This window comes from Puma concolor, chromosome A1, assembly GCF_028749965.1.
Source record: "Puma concolor isolate L17-30 chromosome A1, mPumCon1.1.hap2, whole genome shotgun sequence".
NCBI classification, from domain to species: Eukaryota; Metazoa; Chordata; class Mammalia; order Carnivora; family Felidae; genus Puma; species Puma concolor.
Window position 1 is genome coordinate 35,018,984 of NC_141667.1, and position 15,963 is coordinate 35,034,946.

Here is a 15,963-nt window from a genome sequence, read left to right on the forward strand (position 1 = left end):
CCTGCTAAAGATAAAATGTTCTTTTTCTGATAACCATAACCAGCAGCATGTTAATAAATGTTTAACAATCCCTCTGGGGGAGAGAGGGGAGGTCAGAGGTGTAACATTTGCCAGTTTCCATTGTGTAAATACTCCCAATGTGGCTGATTTTAAGCTATCAGTTTCATCACTGAACACAAAATTGGGAAGAGATTGTACAATAGGCTCTCGTGAGACTGCGTGAACTGGCTCCAGTAGGCCACTGAGTCTACACAATTTTATAATTAATTCCATCTAATGGATGACAGTTTTAATAATGAGTAGACCACATTTCTAGCTAATAATCGTTAAGCACTTATCATGTGCCAGGCACCGTTCTAAGCACTTTACATCCATGAATTTAGTTTAATCCTTACAACAATCCAATGAGGTAAATTCTGTTATTCCCAGTGTACTGATGTAGAAACTGAGGCAGACATAGTTTAATGAATTTGACCTAAGTCACAAAATTAAGAAATATTAGAACCAGGATGCAAACACATGCACTCTAGCTCCAGAGCCTATGCTCTAAATTCAGTGCCCGCCAATTTCCAGATGCTAATTGTGTCCAGATTGGATGTACATAATGAAACAAAAGTCAGCCAACTACTGAGCACTTGAGAATCCAAGCAAATAGTTCACATTCAGTATTGCTAATCTTTACATAACACAGCATCATCCTCCCGGGCCCTCAGGGATAATCATCTAGATTCATATCTGGGAAAAACAGAGATTGGCAAATGCTGCTTCTGAGTCTTCCGTATGACCATGGTGACTTCATCTTGTGCCGTTCCCCTTTGCTCCAAGTTTGCTGCTGGCCACTGAACAGAACCAGACCATAGACCTTCCTTGTACTAGTGATGCAGTGAATTGGGGAAGGTCAAATTTCTTGAAACTCTCTGCTCCCTTTATTTACCAAAAGCACTCCCAAACTAGGCTGTGCAGAAAGGTGTGATTCATGGTTCCCTTTCAGTCACCGAATGCAGGGGAGTGAGAGAAGCAGCGGACCCCAAGCATTCCCTCCCTGCCCGTGAGCTCAGTGCTTCCGGCTGACAGTCCCTCAGAAGATGATCACAGGCTGGTGGGTTAAATAAGAGGCTGTGCACCTCAAGCCCGATCCACGTGTGGGCAACACCTCTCCTTAGGGGGCCGGGGTTTGGCGCCATTCTGGGAGTCACCGCAGGTGGCACAGGACCGAGGACACTTTACACAGCAGAGTAATGTGGGATAAAGACGACAGCCTGCATTCCCTGAAGCCCGTCATTGCCCCCTCTGAACCTTGCTTTTCCTGTTTGTTAAACGAATGTTCTGGGAAGATAATCCAGAGGTGTGCTGTTTAGTATAGTAGCCATGTGTGTCTTAGAAGTATAAAATACACACTGCATTTCTAAGACTTAGTACGAACAGCCACATAAGGAAGAACTTAAAATATCTCATTAATAAATTTATATTTTGATTACATGTTGAGATGATAATATTTTAGATATACTGGGGGAAATAAAATATAGTATTAAAAAATGTTAAAGGTTGTGATTAACTAGACAGAATTATAACATTACCAAGAAAATTTTATTTTATGGCGCGTGTGAACACATGTGAAAACAGTAAACAGGGTTACTCTCATGTTACTTAATAGGGTACCTCTCGTGAACATCCCAACCTCTTCCTTCCTAAGGAACCTCCAAACCAACCTTCTTCAAACCATCGAAGGGTGATTATCTCACTTTTAGAAAATCCCTGCCCTACTACCACAAAGGTTGGTTTGTCTCATACCCCCACCTCCACCCCTAATAATTCCTGAGGCCGTGCAGGGTCAGTGTTATCTTCCTTCACAGTTGAAAGGTAAAGACATTGAGCTTCAGGAGCTTCCTCAGTGTGCGAAAGGTCACAGTGCCAGTGAGAGGCAGAAGGATGGCCCCTCTGTCTCCAGAGCCAGCCTTCTCACTAAACCACAATGCTTCTGTCAGGCCTCCCTGACCCCAGGAACAAGCATAGCCACAATCATCGAGGAGCCAACACCATAAAGAGGTTTTGAGGAAAGTTACTGAGCACCTACGGTGCACCAAGGATTTTCTAGATGAAGAGGATATAAGTGCAAAACAGGTTCTGCCCTCAAGATCACACTTGAGATGGGGGTCAAACAGATAGATGGCTGTGACACAGTGATAAATCAGTATTAGTGCTATACAGAGAACATAACGAAAGCACGAGGAAGGAAATAATCTGCCTGGGGAATTTGAAGAAGGTTTTGGTGTAGGCTCAAGAAAACATGGGGCAGCCATATGTACTGCTCACATTTCTGCCTATTGGAAGGATTTTTCCTCCAGTATTGTCTTCCTAGGACGTTCCAGATTATGACTATAAATGTGGTTAGTGCTAGCATATCATGCAAAACCATTTGCACCAAACCCGAATTCTCCCCTCCTTTGTCAACTGGCTATAAGAAATTGCCATGAGGGGCGCCTGGGTGGTGCAGTCGGTTAAGCGTCCGACTTCAGCCAGGTCATGATCTCGCGGTCCATGAGTTCGAGCCCCGCGTCAGGCTCTGGGCTGATGGCTCGGAGCCTGGAGCCTGTTTCTGATTCTGTGTCTCCCTCTCTCTCTGCCCCTCCCCCGTTCATGCTCTGTCTCTCTCTGTCCCAAAAATAAATTTAAAAAAACGTTGAAAAAAAATTTTTTTAAATAAAAAATAAAAAAAAAAAAAAGAAATTGCCATGAGAGTAGAGTGTGCATGAAGTCTGAGAGCCTGAGAGACAGGAAGCATGCAGGAAGAGAAGTTGTACAAGTTTGAACCAAATTACTTGCCTGCCTGAACCCAGTCTCTTTTAGACCACTTCCACTTGATGATGGATTGCTGCTGCACACCCCCAAACCATTTTTATTTTTGAGAGAGAGGTTACAAGAGTGGAGGAGGGGCAGATACAGAGGGAGAGAGACAATCTTAAGCAGGCTCCACACTCAACACAGAGCCTGATGCAGGGCTCGATCTCACCACTGTGAGATCATGACCTGAGCTGAAATCGAGTCGGATGCCTAACCAACTGAGGCATCCAGGCACCCCCCCACACACTCCCAACCTTAAAACATGATGAGCTAGTTAACACCTGGTTCGTGACTGGCAGTCTAGTTCCACAGCCATTTGTTGTCCCATAGTCAGGATTCAGACTCTGCCGAGATCCAGTATCAAACCAAGAACTATTTCTCAAAAAATAGAGGACAACAGAGGACATGGTTTACCCCCAAACCCTAGAGATCTAAACTGTGATTCTCCTATTGGCACTATTCAGAAACTTCATTCAGCATCTCCATTTGCCACAGAAACTTTGAGTGTTGTTGCATTTGCTGTCTCATAACTCCCAGTGGGAGGGCTGTTTGTACTACATCCTGGAATTGCTGAAGTGCCTTTTCTTACTCTGGGCCCACTGAAACCCAGCAGCCTTCTGGGGTACTAAATAAATGTTTCAGAGCAGCACACTCAAACATAATGTATGTTGTCTCCAAAATCCAAAGAATCCCATCAAGCATTTTTAGTGGTCACGGTTCAAGGTGCAATAGCTAGTTTAAATTTTGAAAGGGATAGTTGGACATATCCCAGACCACTGAACCCCCAGAATCAACCATCTCTTATATTCTTAGACCATCCAGGCTAAAGAACAACACAGAGTGATGTGGAGCAGGGAAGAAGCAAAGGGCCTTTTTCTAACACACATTTTAGTCCTGAGACTGTTCTCTGCCTTCTTGACGCCACGAATTAATATTTGATGTCTTCATATTATCTTTTACTTCCTTGCCGCTTATCTTACCTCATTGGTCCTTTGTTGTAGTTAAGACTCTTGGCTACAAGTAACAGAAATCAGGAATGCCCGGGTGGCTCTGTCCATTAAGCTGCCAACTGTTAGTTTTGGCTTGGGTCATGATCTCATGTTTCATGAGTTTGAGCCTCACGTTGGGCTCTTGGCTGACAGCATGGAGTTTGCCTGGGATATTCTCTCTCTCTCCCTTGCTCTCTGCCTCTCCCCCACCCTGTGCATGCAAACGTATGCTTTCTCTCTCTCTCTCTCTCTCTCTCAAAAATAAATAAATAAACTTAAAAAAAAAGTAACAGAAACAAAAGTCTGGCTAAAAAGATTTCTCTCTGAAGTCATAGTGGTGTCTCATGAAAGCCAAGCACAGGAATGAAGAGCCTCATGATGAATCGAAATGAGAAATTGGAAAGGTGTCAACGTCCTGAAAGAAACTTCGCTCCACCCTTTGGTTTCAGTCTCAGCGCTCACTCGCTCTCGCTCTCTCTCTCTCTCTCTCCCCACTCCCCTGAAAACTTGATTTTCTGTTCCCCAGTGCAATTAGAAGAAGGCAGCCTCCACACAGCTCCGCAGCTGATAGCACATTTCCAACCACTCAAAAGAATAACTGATGACGTTTGAATTTCCATTTTAAGTATCAGGAGGAAAATGAACTTGGCCCAGTCTGGGTGAGATCTCCATATTCATCCCTGTGTTAATGTGTAGGGTTCGGTTTTTTTCATAATCAGGGATGCTGAAATTTCCAGAGAAAATAGGTTGGGTTGACATTTGACAAAACTATCTACTAGAATTCTTTCCCCTCAGTGAAAAAGGGAATCTTTCATTCTAGATTTTCAGTTTTTTCTTTATTTTCCTCATTGCCTTTTGGTATTAAACAAACATCTATGCCCAACTTCTTTTAAGTTTACTACATTCTGAATTGACCTTTTGAAATTTACAGAAGGAATTCATTTTTGGAAGAGCAAATGATTACTAGGGTCAACATATGGAAAGAGGAATTCGCCACTTGCCAAGTTTGGGCTACTGGTCCCGGACCACCAGTCTAGAAGAAAACAGAATCCAGCCAGTTTTCTCTGGTGGTGGCAGCCAAAGGGCATTGATCAAAGCGTATTTTTGTTGTTTACATCTGTTCACTTTTAGTTGACTGAAGCACATGATAAAATGTTTTTTCTGATTAACTTTCCAGAAGTTAAATTCTTAAGAATAATCTTAATTTATGTGGTTGAATTTACCACAGTAAATTCTTCACCTACCAAGTGTCCCACATCACTACTTAGCAAGAAGAAAGAGTTTCAGAAGGAATTATAACTCTTACAAAATCAGCTTGTGACAAGAATCAAAGAAAAGTTGGTGACCCAGCTAAATATTGTGAAGAAAATAAATATTTTGATAGTTTGGGTGTATGTGAGGGAATTTGGATGCTTTTGAATCAAATGCTTTTGATTCTTTTCAAATGCTTTTGATGCTTTTGAATTTCAAATGCTTTCTGTCATTTCATTGTTGATATATTTGAGAGGTAAGATGTAATCACAGATGAGGAGGATGAAAAGCTTAATCTGGCCCATGGAATGACCAACATACCTTGGCCACACTGCCAAATCTGGACAGTGTGTATCTGTGAGTACCCAAAGCAATGGCTGATCCCAGGTAATTCAGTGCTACGGGCAAGAACTCCTGGACTACAGCAAATGGGAATATTTTTATGATATTTTGCCTGTATTTTTATCCTTGTAAGTTCTTATTGCAATTAAATGATAGCATAGATCAATACATGTCTTGTAATTACTAACTTGAATATTTCAAGTGATTTCAAGATGACTGAATGTTATAGTCCTAAAAGTATACAGGATTTTATAGTCTAAAAGTGTAAATTTTTAAAACAACCAAATATTGAGGCGAAGCTAAGATGACAGCACCTTACACATAGACATTAATTGCACTTGTTTACTCACTTTAGCCAAGTGTCTTCACATAAAGTTAATTCTCTACTTGCTTATGAGGTAGATAAAGGAGGAATTACACTCCTATCGGAGTTGAGACAGAGAATTAATGAACTTGCCTAGAGCCACATAACCAGAGTGTCTGATACTGTATCCATGCCTTTGCACTAAATGTTCTGTGTTCTTTCCTCATTTAAACTGTGTGGACTTCGGGCGCCTGGGTGGCTCCATCAGTTAAGCATCCAACTCTTGATTTCATCTCAGGCCATGATCTCATGGTTCGTGAGTTCAAGCCCTGCATCGGGCTCCACAGTGATAGCAAGGAGCCTGCTTGGGATTCTCTCTCTCTGCCCCTCCCCTGCTCATGCTCTGTCTCTCTCTCTCTCTCTCTCTCTCTCAAAATAAATAAATAAAACCTAAAAATTTTTAAAAATTAAATAAATTGTATGGATTTGTTCAGACTGAGACTGGAAAAATTACAACTATCCTATCAATAACAATAATCAAATGTGAATGTATACACAAAAATATGAAATTTCTAAATGAATTATTAATTTCAAAAAGAGATACCAACCTATATTAATTGAATTACAGTTATGTATATTAAAAAGCATCAGTCTAAATATAAGCATGATAACGTTGTCTGGAACGTTTGATCTCTGTTCTGGTTTCAGCTGGAGGAATAAAATGTATAGGTCTTCATTGCTTTTCTTTCTAAGCAGAATATTCTATATCTTAGGAATGCTGTTCCTAAACGCTGATCGACAAAATAAATTGGGAAATTTTATTTTATTCTCTGGAATAATTTAAATAACAAAGGACTTCTTTAAAGTTTTGATAGACCTTGATCTATTGCACTTATGGAAATAGATTGCTAACAAATTTTTCAATTTCTTGTACTTTGTTGAACTCTTAGTCAATGTCTATTGTCTATGCTTTTCCAGCACTTTATCTAAATCTTGAAATTGGTCATGAATTTTATCAAATTCATTCAGCTACAGTTATATATACTTTCTTATTTATTTGATATTTGTGTTTTCTTTCTCCTTTTTCATCATTGAACTCATCAGATGTTTATCTATTTTACTGCCCATTTCAAATATTCATTCTGGGTTTTATAACAATTTTAATTATTAAAACTCTAATTATTAAGACTCCTGGAAGAAAACATAAGAAAAACCTTCCTGACATTGGTCTTGGCAATAATTTTTTGAATAGGACACCAAAAGCACATGCAACAAAAGCAGAAATAGACAAATGGGATTGTATCAAAATTAAAAGCTTCTGCACAGCAAAGAAAAAGATCAACAAAATGAAAGGGCAACCTATAGAATGGGAATAAATATTTGCAACCCATATAGCCAATAAGGAGTTAATACTCTAAATATATAAGGAACTCATACAACTCAATAACAAAAATACTAATAACCCAATTAAAACATTGGTAAAGGGGGAATTTCATCCACTATGTGGATTCCCCATACAAACACTTATTAAATTTGGTGGGAGAAAAACATGAGCAAAAATCCTAAATAGATACTTCTCAAAAGAAGAAATTCAAATAGCTAACAGGTATTTACAAAAACTCTCATCATCCCATAATCAGGGAAATGAAAATCAAAACCACAATGAGATACCACCTCATACCTGCTAGGATGGCGATTATCGCCTGCTAGGATGGCGATTATCGCCTGCTAGGATGGCGATTAGACAAAGGACAAATGTGGAGAAAAGAAACCTTTGTTCTTTGTTGGTGGGAATGTAAATTGATGCAGCCACTATGGAAAACAATATTAAAAATAGAACTGCCGGGGCACCTGGGTGGCTCGGTTGGTTAGCCTCTGACTCTTGGTTTCGGCTCAGGTCATGATCTCACGGTTCATGAGTTCTGGCTGACAGCACGGAGTCTGCCTGGGATTCTCTCTCTCCCTCTTTCTCTGCCCCTCCCCCACTCATGATGTCTCTCAAAATAAATAAACTTGAAAAAAAAAATAGAACTGCCATATGATCCAGCAGTTCCACTTCTAGAATTGAAAAGATGAAAACAGGATCACAGGGAGAGATCAGCACTCCCATATTCATCACAGCATTATTCACAGTAACCAAGATAGGAAAACAACCAAAGTGTCCGCTGATGGATGAATGGCTAAAGAAAATGTCAGACACACACACACGCGTGCACACACACACAGAGGAATATTGTTCAGCCTTAAAAACAAAGAAAACCTGCTATTTGTATCAACATGGAGAAAGCTGGAAGAAATTACACTAAGCAAAATAAGACACAGAAAGAGAACTACTGCATGATCTCACTTATATATGCAATCTAAAATAGTCAAACTCACAAAAGCACAGAGGCTAAGAGGTTAGGGAGAGGGAGAAACAGGGTGATATAGGTCAAAGGGTACAAAGGTTCAGTTTTGTAAGAGGAATAATTTCTGGAGGTCTAATGTACCACATAGTGATAATAGTTAATAATACTGTATTGTATACTTGTCATTTGCTAAGAGGATATATCCTGAATTAAATCTCTACCCTCCCACTCCCACATACAAAATGGTAACTATTCAGAGCTAATAGATATGTTAAGTAGCTTGATTTTGGTGATCATTCCACAAGGTATACTATATTAAAACATCAAGTGCTATGTCTTAAATATATATAATTTTTATATGTCAGATATATTTCAGTAAAACTGTTAAAAAAATAAAATAAGTTATTTTCAGGAATCCTGGTCAGATACATGTTCCCCGGGAATGCATTACCAGCTATTTTTGAGAAAAGATAGAAATGGATCAATGAAAAGAACTGAAAGTGCTGAAAACGTGACTCTGACTTCAAAATTACAAACAATTCCTATCGCTTTATTCAACCCAAACTTCTATCCAGGGTCTTTTTGACCCCATCCCTTCCACTTTTCCTTCTCTCTATAAAAAGAGCAAGCCTATTAACATTATCTCTCTCCCCTCCTCCTCCCTCTGTGGTTTGACTGCTACCACACCGTTGATATGACATTTATATTCCTACTTCTTTTCTCCTCTATATCCTTGAAGCCAGGATCACCCAAGCAGTTTTAAACTTGTCTTCCCTCTACTTTACATCTACTCCTATTTTTTCTCTTTCTCTGCTTATTCTACAGCAGCCTTGAATCTCATTCAAAAAATCTGAACTTTAAAGACAGAGTCAGACCAGTAGGGTTCCTTCTGTTCAGGAGATAACTGATCAGAGGTATGGTATGTAATTGTCAGGAAAGCTACCTCTGGCTCTTGGGTGTTTTCATGATTGTTCTCTGCTCTAAGTCTCTTTTTCACCAAGAGAGACACTTTATTTTCCTTGTCTTCATTCTGCCTATATTCAGAGTGGTGAAAGACGCTTATAGTTACCAGAACACCAGTCTCTAGATGATTTCAGTTTTACTATAAAAATGAGATGGCAGAAGGGTAAACCCTTGGTTAACTAGAATGCCCAATTTGAAGAATGCTTCATTATACTTTCTGTCAAATGTTACTAAGTATCTGAGTCCACTTCTCTAGTCTCTCATAAAGTATCAAGGTCATTAGGGGCGCCTGGGTGGCTCAGTTGGTTAAGCAACTGACTTCAGCTCAGGCTCAGGTCATGATCTCACGGTTCGTGGGTTTGAGCCCCGCATCGGACTTGGTGCTTACAGCTCCGATCCTGGAGCCCGCTTCGGATTCTGTGTCTCCCTCACTCTGTTCTTCCCCTGCTCATTCTCTGTCTCTCAAAAATAAACAAACGTTAAAAATTTTTTTTTTAAGTATCAAGGTCATTACCCTGGATTTCAATTCAAATTATGTTGCCCTATGTATATAGATGTAAGTGATCTACTGATCATATGTATCCTGAAAGTCTTATAAATTATTGTCATTTATGACAATACTTAGTGGCTATGGTGCAAGTCCAAATTGGTGCAACTTTTCTAGATAGGTGTTTGGCAATATGTATCTTGAACCTTGACAACATTCGTAAACTTTACCCAGTATTTGCACTTCTACGAATTTAATTATAAGACTAATCAGAAAAATTAGTCTTAAAGAGTATACAAAGAATGATGAACCTAAAAGTCTATCACATGTATTTTGTAAAAGTTAGAACATTATTACCCAACATTACTTAGATATATTTTAATATACCCAACTACTAAAATTCATATTCTTAAGGGATAAGAAATGTTCATAATAAGAGAATAATGGAGGATATAAAGCAATATAATCAGTATGGTCTAAATTTGATATAATATGCACATATACATGTACACAAGTACTTGTATGTATGTATATGTTAGATGCAAGATTTATGGTATATACATCAAAATGTTAATAATGGTTATCTCTGGCAAGTAGGAAGATGGGTGTTTAAATTTTTCTTATTTTTACTTCAATATAATTTCCTGCATTGTCTATAATTAATATTTATTATTTTAGGGTCATAAAATAATATATAACATGTTTTCAATTTTCTACTGAAATTCCTACCATATACCTCTTTCTCTCAAAAGTCAAAATGCAGAGAAATGAACTTAAGAGTTCTAGTCTGTGGTTTTTTTTCTCAAATGAGGTTTTCATATTTTGTTGTTCCTATTATTTTAACTTTCTTTGAAATTTTATATGCACAGACCTATTTGAAATATTGTCTTCACTCATATGACCAGTGCTTTGAAGGGGAAAACCCAAATTATTGCAGAACTTAGGATTTTTCCAGCAATTTCAATTATTGGGATTGCTCAGGACAATCATTGGCACACAAATCTATAATTATTCATGACAGAGGAAATATTTGTAAAATGAAAATGTCATCCATAGCCCTGCTCAGGAATGTGACTTGAAAGTCTCTGAAATACCCATTAATGCATCCTCTTAGTATCCTCACTTCCACTACCTTGGTCCAGGCTCTGATTATCTCATGTCTTAATCTCCTAAATTGTCCCCCAGTTTGCATCAGATTAGGAAAGCTACCTTTCATCTAATTTGAAATGGTCATTTCTGGAAAATGGCAGTAAATGAAAAACAATTGCCAGATTTGTTACACTCTCAATTGCACTCTCAATTGCAGATATGTTACACTCTCTCACGTTTCAAGTAAGAGCAATATCCTCAGCCTTTGATGCCTTAAATACCACTCCAAAACTTAGTGGCTTAAAACAACAATAATTTATTAGCTTGCAAGTTGGTGTGTTGGCCACTGGGGCTGGGCCCAGCTGGGCAATTTTTCTGCTTATCTCAGCCAAGCTCATTCACTCAATTGGCTGATGGCTTGGCTGAGGCTGGATGGTCTAGGATGGACACACCTGTTGGGCATTGGGTGAGCTATCCACTAGAGAGGCTCTTCCATATGGCCTCTAAAACAGGGTGATTCATGTGCAAAGCCTCCTGAGGACTAGGCTCAAAATCTCACAACATCCCTTCGGGAATGTCACAAGGCCAATCTAAATTAAAAGGAATGAAGAAACAGAGCCCCCTCTGAGGGCAGGAGCTATAGTGACTCTTTGGCCATTTTTAATCTACCATGCTATGTGATGAGCCTTCATAACACAGTAAAAAGTAAAGAAGTGTCAAGTGACAAAACCAATTTATTAATGACCTTGAGGGGCGCCTGGGTGGCGCAGTCGGTTAAGCGTCCGACTTCAGCCAGGTCACGATCTCGCAGTCCGTGAGTTCGAGCCCCGCGTCAGGCTCTGGGCTGATGGCTCAGAGCCTGGAGCCTGTTTCCGATTCTGTGTCTCCCTCTCTCTCTGCCCCTTCCCCGTTCATGCTCTGTCTCTCTCTGTCCCAAAAATAAATAAACGTTGAAAACAAAAAATTTATTAATGACCTTGATGTCCTTCGTTTAAAAAAAAAAAAAAAGCCATGGATTGGGGGAGTACAATGTCTCCTAAGCAGTGGAGCACTTTTCCCAAGGGATTTTAGGCAAGCTCAAGTTTTATAGAGCTTAGAAAAAGCAACAGGGAAGCAAAGCAGGATTGACTAGGTCAGGGATTTCCTTTTGAAGACCAGCAGGTCCCATTTTCTAGAGTAAGGTAAGCTAGCTAAAGCTGAGTTGGAGACCTGTGGTTAGATTTCCTTGACAGATACTTCTTGTAAGAGCAGGCTGACTTAGGTTTAGATTTGTGACATGGGCTGGGCCACTAGGGCAGTCTCCATTTTGTGGATCTCAATATACAAATCAACTTAAGAAATTAAATTCAGAAAGTCACATTCTTAGCTACGCAATCAGACTCCAACAGTGACCCAACGGTAACTCTTATTAACTCTTACATTTCCTCAGAGGCATTCATCTGGAGGTCTCTCTCCTCTAATCATCCCACCCTGTTCCTGTGGCCCTGATGCTCTTTTTCTATATCCCCCTTTTTACTTCCTGACACAGTGTAAGAAAGAAGTTCTGATTTTGTTGGGTAGTCTCAATCCATATAGAGCATATCTATTAGGCAGATCACACTAGAGCAACTCCAGAGGGCACTGGCCTGCTTAAGGATTTCCAATTCTCAAAGGGAAGAGGAGAGTCTCTTTTGCAAAAAGATCAAACCAGAATCACCTGTTGATATTACACTTTTCTTTATTCATCCAGAACAATTCTTACCCCTCCTTCTAGAAGAGGCTAAAAACTACAAGAATTGTCTTCACTGTAAAAGCTTCCCAGCATCCATAGGCAAAATCAGTGTGTTTCACCACTATGGTCTTCTGGTTATCTCAATTTCTGGACTAGTTACATTTTATAGTAATACAGTGGACAGAGCACCAGGAAGGGTGGGGAAGGTTATAGAAATATTTCTGCTAGGTAAAATGGGCTCAGATTGAAATTCCCTGGAATTTCTTGGGGAGTCTACCTCTAAAGGCCTAGAAGTATAGTATTGACCCAGCCTCATAGTTTTCATAACACTGACAGAAGACAAGTCCTATGACACTATTAAATTAATTAAACAAGGAGGTCATTGGACTGAGGAGGCTCAAATGCCATGAGGTTTACGTCAGCAAACCAGAATCTAAGCCTGTAAATGCCTCAAGGTTATGAAATCAAAACCTAAGGACAACCAATCACAAACAGCCAATTGGGCTTTAAGCTATATTCCATCAATAATTTCCTTGCTTGGCTTCCACCTTTTCTCTATAAACAAATCTCTCCCCAGCTCCCGTTTTCAGAGGCCTCCTGACCACTTCTGGTTTGGAGGTGCCCAGTGGAATCAATTTTTGCTCAGATAAACTCTTGAAATTTTTAATATGCCTCGGTTAATTTTGTAACACGGCCAAAGTAACCTCGCGTTCATTGATCGCCTAAGGTCGCGCACACAGGACAAAGACATATCCCAATGAGATGTATTTCTGAAGGTTTCTCAAATGGGCTCAACTGAAAGATGACATTTAATAGTCTTCTGTTCTATTTCTCTGCCATTCTCTGACTAGCATTTCTAATGAGTCTAAAAGAATGGGCTATTTCCGTTTAGATCAGTTTCAGAAATATAATTCAGTGATTTGTAGATGACTATTACAGTGAATTTGTTGTAATTGTTGAACAAGAATTAGCTAAAAAAAATTAAGCAAACAGGAATTTGGGCAATTAAGGAGACACAGATTCAGGTCGAAACCTGAATCCATATCCAAGTTAGACAACGAGGGTGCAAGATTATAAAGGCAAAAGATTACAAGTGTGGTTCTTAATCAGGTCCCTGACGCAAAACAGGGATAGAAAGTAAGCGAGACAAGGATTGCTTGAGTTAATACGCAGATGAGGGATTGAGACTCGTCAATCACTTTGACGCCTTTCAAACTGAAGACCGCAAATGATACAGGTGTCCTGGTGAAGAGAGAGTTAAACCCATGCTGAAGGTTTGCAGCAGGCAAAAAGTTCATGGTTCCTCCAATGAGGACATGCATAAATTCCCCCAACCTTACAGCTTCCGACCTGACCTCATTTTAAAAGAGACTCTCTTAGCTAGGCTTGCTTATTCCATTTTGAAATCTCCTTTTACATAATAAATAAGGTAACTTAGCTAGAGTCAGAAAATCCATTCTTGGACTGTTAATATTGTCGAGGTGGAAAAATTCTCCCTTCTACTCTTCAAGGTTATGTGGTCTGGTCTAAGAGTTAAACTGACATGAGACAGATTAACAGGAGAAGAAAATTTATTTAAATTATGTTCAAACATACAGGAGCCCTGCAAAAGGCAGCCAGACAATTGAGGATTATATACCTTCTGGAACTAAAGAAAGGGCTAGGGGTCCGGAGCTTCAAAGTGGGGGGAAGGCAATTTATGGGAAAGTGAAAAGAGGAAAATGTTTGTTCAACAAGGATTGCCCTACTGGGTAGATAAGTCTCTCAGATGAAATTATCTCTGGTAATAGCTCTCTTCCTGGTACAGGTCCCCTTTCTAATGTAAAATTACCCTTAGAAAAGGGCAACTTCTACTCTGTTGTCAGAGCTTCTCCTGTGTCTGCTGTTTCCCAAAGTAATCAGCTCAATATGATCCTCATGCCAAAGAGCACTATGCATAGCATAATGCCTTACTTTATTAAAACTTTTATCAGAACTTTTTAGTAGACATCTGTCTCAGCTATATTCTAATTATTTGGCCTTATTTAAAAGGAGTTTATTGGACAATAGCTGTTTACTGTTGCTCAATAATTTCAAAAGTTGTAATGCACTAAATCTCTAAAGATGAGGTTGCAAATGGTAGAAGTCAAAAGATAAATCTCTTGGTTTGTTATTATCTTACTCCATAGGATGGAGGCCCCCCTACACTTGCCCCCAGACAGGAATTTTACTGACTTGTTATTCCTCTGGTACTCCCTATATCCAATAATGCATCAGCATTTATGATGATCTAAGTTACAAAATATCTAAGCCCTAACTATCCACTCTCTGACCTCCAAACACCCATTCCATCACCAGGATTTAACCTCTACATATCCCTTGAATTTTCTCTTTTAAAAGTTCAGACTTTTATTGTCTGATTTCCCAAATTTCTCTTCCATAAGCTCTGGTCTCACCAGAACTGTCTTTCTAAAATATAGATGGGATCACGCCAATCCTTTGGTTAAAATATGTTGATGAGCTCCCACTATGATAGGGAAAGATAGGATAAAATAGACAGAGAGGGAAAGGTTAGGGCCTGAGGTCCCTGGGTGGGGAAAAACCACATATTTTTGGAACAGTGCTGGGAGCATCTGACCACAGCAAAGCCCCTTGGGCTTAAGTTTCGTCTTAAGAATGTAACAGACACCCACTACTCTCCCTGGGGTTCCCCTCAGGAATTTGACAATCAAAATACCTAACTACAGAAAGTAAACCATGAAACCTATGTTATACGAGGGAGGAACAGTAGTATGACCAGTCAGACTCCTCACACAATGGAGTCGAGACAATCAGAAAGGGACAACCCAGCACCTAGAGTTGTCCAGCCAGTAAGGGTAGGACCTGAGAAGGAATGAGGGGAAAGCGGGGGGGGGGGGGGGGGGGGGGGGGGGGTTGACCAGAACCTTACGAAATAAGGACCCTCTCCTATAGTCATGGGTATTCACCTTTGAATACCCTCTCTATAAAGAGAGCTTTCATACTACTTACTTTCTTATTCTCTAATAAACTTTTGTCTGCTGCTCATTTTGTGTCCACCTCTTCATTCTTCGAAATGGTGAGACCATGAATCCCAGGTATTGAGGTAAAAAAAAAAAAAACCCTGCAACACCACGGCCATCAAGGTTAAGTTTATGCTCCTTAGCCTCATCTTTAAGACTCATCACAGGGGCGCCTGGGTGGCGCAGTCGGTTAAGCGTCCGACTTCAGCCAGGTCACGATCTCGCGGTCCGGGAGTTCGAGCCCCGCGTCAGGCTCTGGGCTGATGGCTCGGAGCCTGGAGCCTGTTTCCGATTCTGTGTCTCCCTCTCTCTCTGCCCCTCCCCCGTTCATGCTCTGTCTCTCTCTGTCCCAAAAATAAATAAATGTTAAAAAAAAAAAAAAATTTAAAAAAAAAAAAAAAAAGACTCATCACAAACTTGGCCTGCAACACCAGCCTTCTGTAGGCACTTCTAACTCCTATCTCAATCTAGAGCCAATCCTTAAAACTCTGAGCTTTCGCTTTGGCCTGAAGATGTTGATGGCCTGTGTGGATTCTATTTTTAACGAAACGACTTAGTGACCTTAACCTTGCCTTGTGTCCTGTATCCCCGTGACTCCACCAAATCTGACCTACTGAA